Here is an 8,008-nt window from a genome sequence, read left to right on the forward strand (position 1 = left end):
GCTAGACAAGTAGACAAGAGTGGCTCTGATTTACACCGGGAGAGCTAATGAAGGACTCCATGAGTAATTAACGTGTGCACAAACATCTGAAGGAGGTGAAGAGAAAGGTGGGGAGATGAATGGGGGGAAAAGGGGACTCCTTGGCACATTCTAGGAACAGTAAGGAAACCATAGGGCTAAGTGATTTGTTAACAAAGATAAGAGAAATGACTCAAACTAAGATACTGTTGCTAGATATAGAGTGCCTAACCCAGTTATCCAGCACTGAATGGAGTTCATACTGACTTTTGCAGGCCTTAGGTCAAGACCAACCACTTTTTGGTATGCTAATTAAGGGTATTGACTCAGGATTGGATTAGTGTAGACTGAATTATTTTTGAAAGAAGTTTAGGAGTTCCTGTTGTGGCTCAGGGGTTAACGGACCCCATCAAACCCATGGGGACGAGGATTTGATCTCTGGCATCTCAGTGGGTTGGGGATCCAGTGGTGCCGTGACCTATATTGTAGGTCACAGACGCTGCTCGGATCTCACGTTGTTGAGGTTGTGTTGTAGGCTGGTGGTGCAGTTCCGATTCAACCCCTTGCCTGGGAACTTCCGTGTGCTGTGGGTGCGGTCCAAAAAAGACAAAAATAGATAAATAAATAAATAAATAAGTAAACAAAAAGAAGCTGTAAGCAGACTTCATCTCTCAAGCATTGTCTAAGAGCAGTTTCCCAAACAGATGATGAGCTTTGTGCTGGTACAGAGCATTCAGATATCTGCTAAATGCTTTAACCCAGTAATGGGGCCTCCCTAAACAGATTCCACATGGAGAACACGAAATCATCTTAAAATGTGTGTGTTGAATGAAAATAAATTTTGAGTTATGGAAGCTCTTTCATAACAATGCTTTAAACATATGCTGTGTAAATTTTCACAAATGTCAGTCTCATTGGGCATTTTAACTGCTTATGAAATAGGTAGGAATCTTCCCATTTATATTTGATTGAACCATATGAAATTGCTGTATTTTACTGAGCTACAAAAATGGCAATTATATGTGGTCCTACCCAAAAGGTGAGAAATTGGAGAGGTTAAAAGCAAAGGAGAGTTAGTGGTAGAGTTTAGCAACTCCTGTATTTATGTCTCTAGCCTAGATTACTGCTCCTGGACTCTAGACTCATCAACATCTCCTCTTAAACATCTAGTAAACATTTAAAGTTTAATATGATAAAGACTGCTCCAATCAAAAGACATAGAATGGCTAAATGAATTTTTTTAAAAGTATATGTTCTCTCACTTTAGCTTTAAGAATTCTTATAGACTGAAAGTGACAGGTTTAAAAAAAGATATTCCATGCAAATGAACACCAAAAGAAAGCAGGCATAGCTATACTCATATCATACAAAATAAATTTCAAACCAAAGAATATAATAACTGCTAAGTAAGGTCATTATGCAATGAAAAAGAGGTAAATCCAACAAAATAGTGTAACATTTGTAAATATGTACTCAACATGGGAGTATCTAATTACACATATCACAAATAATAACAGACCTGAAGAGAGAAATAGACAGCCATAGAATAGCAGTAGATGACTTCAGTACCCTGCTTTCAATAATGGGTAGATCATCTCGACAGAAAATCAATAAGGAGATATTGTACTTAAACTACATGTTACATCAGATGGACTTAACAGATATATGTAGAATTTTCTATCCAAAAGCAGCAGAATACCATTCTTCTCAATCGTACATGGAACATTCTCCAGGATAGATCAAATGTTATGCCACAAAATAAGTCTTAATAAACTTAAGAGATTGAACTATATCAAGCATTCTTTCCAGCCACAGTGGTATGAAACTAGACATTAATTATAAGAAAACTGGAAAATTCATAAATATATGGAGATTATACAATATGCTCCAGCATAACCAATGGGTAAAATAAGAAATCTAAAGGGCAATCAAAAATATTTTGAGGCAGGAGTTCCCCTTGTGGCGCAGTGGAAATGAATCTGACTAGGAACCATGAGGTTGTGAGTTTGATCCCTGGCCTCCCTCAGTGGGTTAAGGATCTGGTCTTGCTGTGGCTGTAGAGTAGGCTGGCAGCTGTAGTTCTGATTAGACCCGTAGCCTGGGAACCCCCATATGCTGAGGGTGCGGCTCTAAAAAACAAAACAAAACAAAAAAAATGTTTTTGAGACAAATGATAATGGAAAAATAACACATCAAAACTAATGGGATATAACAAGCCATTCTGAGGTAAGTTTATAGCAATAAACACCTATATAAGAAGCAAAAAAGATCTCAAAAAATACAACTTTATACTTCAAAGGACTAGAAAAAAAATCTAAGCCTAAATTTAGTATAAGGAAGGAAATACATAACAAGTATTAGAGTAAAAATAAATAAACTTAAGACAATAGAAAAGATCAATGAAACAGCTTTTTTTTTTTTTTTTTGAAAAGATGAAGTTGACAAACCTTCAGCTAGACTCACCAAGGGAAAAGAGAATCAAATAAATACAATTAGAAATGAAAGAGGATACATCACAACTGTTAGCATAGAAATGCAAAGGATAATAAGAAATTGCTGTGAACAATTATATGCCAACAAATTGGGCAACCTAGAAGAGATGGAAAAATTCTTTTTTTTAAATTTTCTTTTTAGGGCCACACCCACAGCATATGGAGGTTCCCAGGCTAGGGGTCACATCAGAGCTACAGCGGCCAGCCTATGCCACAGCCACAGCAACGGCAGGATCCGAGGTGCATCTGTGACCTACATCACAGCTCACAGCAATGCTGGATCCTTAACCCAGTAAGTGGGGCCAGGGATCAAAGCCGCAATCTCATGGGTCCTAGTTGGATTCGTTTCTGCGGCACCACAATGGCAACTCCAGAAAGATTCTAATAAACATACAATCTACTAAGATTAAATCATGAAGAAATAAAAATCTCAACAGAGCAGTTGCTAGTAAGGCTATTGAATTAGTCATCAAAAACCTCCCAACAAGCAAAAGTTCAGGACCAGATGCCTTCATAGGATTATGCTAACCACTTTAAGAAGAATTAATACCACTTTTTTTTGCAAATTCTTTAAAAAAATAGAAGAGGAGAGGACTTTTTTTCAGATTCATTTTATGAATTCAGAATTACCCTAGCACCAAAGCTGGACAAGGAGACTATAAGAAAAGAAAATTACAGGTCAATATCACTGATAAACATAGATGCAAAAATCCCCAACCAAATATTTGCAAACCAAATTCAAGATTACATTAAAATAATTATATACCATGTTAAAGCAGGATTTATTCCTGGGATGCAAGGATGAGTCAACATCTGCAAATCAATATGATACATCATATTAATAAAATGAAGAAAAAAAACTATACTTTGATCTCCATAAATGCAAAAAAAATTATGTTGCAAAAATCAACAATCATTTGTGATAAAATATCTCAACAAACTGAGTGTAGAGGGAACATACCTTGATACAATGGCCACGTATGACAAGCCCTCGACTCACATCATACTCAGTTGTGAAAAGCTGAATGTTGGAAATCCTAGATAGAGTTAGACAAGAAAAGTAAATAAAAGGCATCCAAATTGGAAAGGAAGAACTAAAACTCTGTTTGTAGATGGCATGATATTATATATTGAAGACCTAAAGACATCACCAGAAAAGTGTTAGAATAATCAAAATCAGTAAATTTGCAGGATACAAAATCAGTATACAAAAATTAGTGCACTTGAGAGTTCCCATTGTGTCTCTGTGTGTTAAGAACCGGTCTAGTAGCCACGAGGCTGCGGGTTTGATCCCTGGACTCGTTCAGAGTGTTAAAGGATCTGGCATTGCCGTGAGCTGCTGTGTGGCGGCAGCTCGAATCCAGCATAGGCTGGCACCTGCAGCTCCTATTAGACCCTCAACCTGGGAACTTCCATATGCTGCAAGGGTGGCCCTAAAAAAACAAAGAAAAATTCATTTCTACACACTAATAACTATTAGAAAGCAGTATTGAGAAAACAACTCCATTTAGAATTGCATTGAAAAGAATGAAATACCTGGGAATAAATCTAATTAAGGAGGTAAAGATCTATACAACAAAAATTATAAGATGATGAAATAAATTGCAGACATAAATAAATGGATAGTCTGCGCTTATGAATTGGAAGAATTAATATTGTTAAAATATCTATACTGCCCAAAGTGATCTGCAGTTTTATTACAATCCCTATCAAAATTTCAATGGTATTTTTCACAGAAATAAACTCCTAAAATTTGTGTGGAACCACCAAAGATCCCAATGGCCAAAGAAATCCCGAGAGAGAAGAGCAAAGCTAGAGTTATCCCATTTCCTGATTTCAATCAATATTACAAAGCTATAGTAATCGAAGCATAAAACAGACACATAGATCAATGGAATGGAATAGAGAACCCAGAAAGGAAGCTATGTATATATGGTTAATTAACTCACAACAATGGAACCAAGAATATACAGTGAGGAAAGGATAGTCACTTCAATTAATGGTATTGGGAAAACCAAACCACTGTATTACACTATACATAAAAATTAATTCAGAGTGGATTAAAGACTTGAACTCAAGTAAGACTTCAAGTCAGAAAATTTGAGGAAAGCATGAGGTGAGCCCCTTTACATTGGACTTAGCAATTAGTTTTTGGATTTGACACTGAAAACAAACACAACAAAAGCAAAAATAAACAAGTAGGACTCAGTCAAATTACAAAACTTCTACATAGTGAAGAAAATCATCAGCAAAATGAAGAGAAAACCTATGGAATGGGAGGAAGTATTTGAAAATCATGTGTCTGATGAAGAGTTAATATCAAAAATCTGTAAACTCATATAACCCGGCAACAACAAAAAGCATTAAAAAATCAGCAGAGCGATAAAATATACATTTTTCCAAGAAAACATACAAATGGCCAACAGGTACATGAAAAATGTGCTTAACGTCACTAACCATCAGGGAAATGCAAACAAAACCACAGTGAAATATCACCTCACACCTGTTAGAATGGGTACCATCAGAAAGACAATAGACAACAAGTATTGGTGAGGATGTAGAGAAAAGAGAACCATCATGTACTAATGGTGGGAATGAAATTGATGCAGCCACTGTGGAAAATTATATGGAGTTTCCTGAAAAAAAATATGAATTGTTTACCATTTGATCTAGCAATTCCACTCTGGTTCTTTATCTGAAGGAAACAGAATCACTGATTTGAAGATATATCAGGACTCCCAAGTCTATTGCAGTATTATTTACAATAGTCAAGATACGGGAACAACCTCAGAATCCATCCACAGATGAATGGATAAGGAAGCAGTGAGGTCTCTCTCCCGCCTTCTCTCTCTCTCCACATATATAAAATAGTCAATAGAATATTATTCAGTAATGAAAAAGGAAGGAAACCGTAATGTTGGGGATGACATGTGTGGACTTGAGGTTATTATGCTAAGTGAAATATGTCCTGTAGGAAATACAAATGCTGTCTGATCTCACTTATGTATGAAATGTAAAAATGAACTCATAGAAACATAACAGATTGGTGATTGCTGGAGAATGTTAGGGAAGTGAAGGAGGGTGGTCAAAAGGTACTGATTTCCCATTATAAGATAAATAAGATCAGGGATATAATGCACAGCACGATGACTATAGTTAACAATATTGTATATTTTTGAGAGTGAGTTTTAAAGGTTGTCTTCTCAAGAAAAAAATTGTAACTGTGAGATAATCGATATTAATTAGACTTATTGTGATCATTTCATTATATATCAAACCATTGTGTTGTACACCTGAAACTAATATAATATTGTATGTCAGTTATATCTAGGGGAAAGAACACAGTCCAAAGTGACCTTCAAATTCAGCACCAAGTCTTCTCCTACCATCTTTCCCATCTCAGTAAATGGCAACTCCATCTTTTCAATAGCTCAGGCTAGGAAACTGGCCTTCTTTGGCTTCTGTTATTTTCTCACACTCATATTTAGCCATCAGTAAATACTGTGAGCTCTACTTCTGAAATATAACGAGAATGCAGCCACTTCTTACCATGCTGTCCAAGGCGCCTTTTTCTTTCTTCTAGATTATGGTAATAGCTTCTTAACTGGTTGCCTGTTGACAGTCTGCTTTCCATACAGAATTACCTTTTATAAATATCTAAATCTGATTATATCACTTCTCTGCTAAAAATGCTCTGATGACTTCACATAGCCAAAGTCATTAAAAATGCTACAAAACCCTTTATTTTTCACAGCTCCATGACCTTTTTGATCTATCTTCTTTAACCCATTTCTGCTTCCAGGTTTTTGCGTTTGTAGTTTCTTCTATTTGTAATTCTCTTCTTTAAAAAAAAAAAAAAATTCCTGAGTTCCCCTTGTGGCCTAGTGGTTAAGAAATCCAACTAGTATCCATGAGAATGTGGGTTCGATCCCTGGCCTCACTCAGTGAGTTAAGGATCCAACATTGCCGCAAGCTGCAGTGTAGGTTGCAGATGGAGCTTGGATTCCGCGTTGGTATTACTGTGGTGTAGGTAGGCTGGCAGCTGCAGCTCAGATTTGACCCCTACGCTGGGAACTTTCATATGCTGTGATTGTGGCCCTAAAAAAGAAAAAAATAATTAAATTTAAAAATTCCAATTGTAAATACTATGTATTTCTAAGAGATCATTTAAAAAAGTAATCTTAATACCAATATCACACCATAAAAGTAAACTATGATTCCAGTGTATCATCTGATACACAGTCAGGGTTTACATTTCCTAAGTTTTCACAGCTAAGATTTTTTTATTCAAATCAGGATCTAAACAAGGTCCACAATTGTATTTGCTTAATATGTCTCTTAAGATACTTTTAATCTATGAAGTTCTTTCTCCCTTTTTTTATGTTCTTTGATTTTTTTTTAGAGATTGAGCTTTTTGTGAGGTAGAATTTCTGATATTATAGTTTGATATTGTTTAACATGTTTATCTCCTTTTTATTTCTCTTAACCTGTTTATTAGATCTCAAAGCTAGATCAGAATCAGGTTTGATATTTTTCACAAATATTTCATAGGTGTGTTTGTATGTTGCCTTTTGCAACGTTATCACTATGCTATAGATTGTTTGCTAGATTTAAATACTCCTGTATCCTAGAAGTTCAGGTCACTTTATTTTTTAAAAAGTTTTTTTGTCTTTTTAGGGCCGCAGCCTAGGTATATGGAAATTTCCAAGCTAGGGGTCCAATTGTGATGTTAAGATAGTTTGGTAGATTTAGGTATTGAATTAATTCATTTTAGCCACTAGAGGTCAGGACTTTATTTTAAAAATAAACACTTCATGAAGGATCCAGACTTAAGTTTTGTAAGTGAGGAAAAAAATCTGTTAATGAGGTGTCTCTTAGGTTTGCTGAGGGAGGAACGTGCAAGGCCAAGTTGGTAAAGCAAAAGACATTTATTTTTATTTTTTTTATTTTTTCTCTTTTTGTATTTTTTGTTGCTATTTCTTGGGCCGCTCCCACGGCATATGGAGGTTCCCAGGCTAGGGGTCGAATCTGAGCTGCAGCCACCAGCCTACGCCAGAGCCACAGCAACGCGGGATCCAAGCCGCGTCTGCAACCTACACCACAGCTCACGGCAACGCCAGATCCTTAACCCACTGAGCAAGGGCAGGGATCGAACCCACAACCTCATGGTTCCTAGTCGGATTCGTTAACCACTGCGCCACCACGGGAACTCCCATGTACGAGTTTTAATGTGCACATACTTTTTTGGTTTTTGTCTCTTGGATATTTATCTAGAAATGGAATTATTAAGTCACATGGTTACTCTGTATTTAACCTTTTTAGGAAGTGCCAGACTGTTTTCCAAAGTGCTTGTACAATTTTACATTCCCACCAGCAGTGTATGAGGGGGCTCCGTTTTCTTCAAATCCTTGCCAACCTTTGTAATTGACTGTTTTCGATTGTAGCCATCCTGATGGATGGGAAGTGATACCTCACTGTGGTTTTGCTTTGCATTTCCT

The sequence above is a fragment of the Phacochoerus africanus genome, chromosome 13 (assembly GCF_016906955.1).
Source record: "Phacochoerus africanus isolate WHEZ1 chromosome 13, ROS_Pafr_v1, whole genome shotgun sequence".
NCBI classification, from domain to species: Eukaryota; Metazoa; Chordata; class Mammalia; order Artiodactyla; family Suidae; genus Phacochoerus; species Phacochoerus africanus.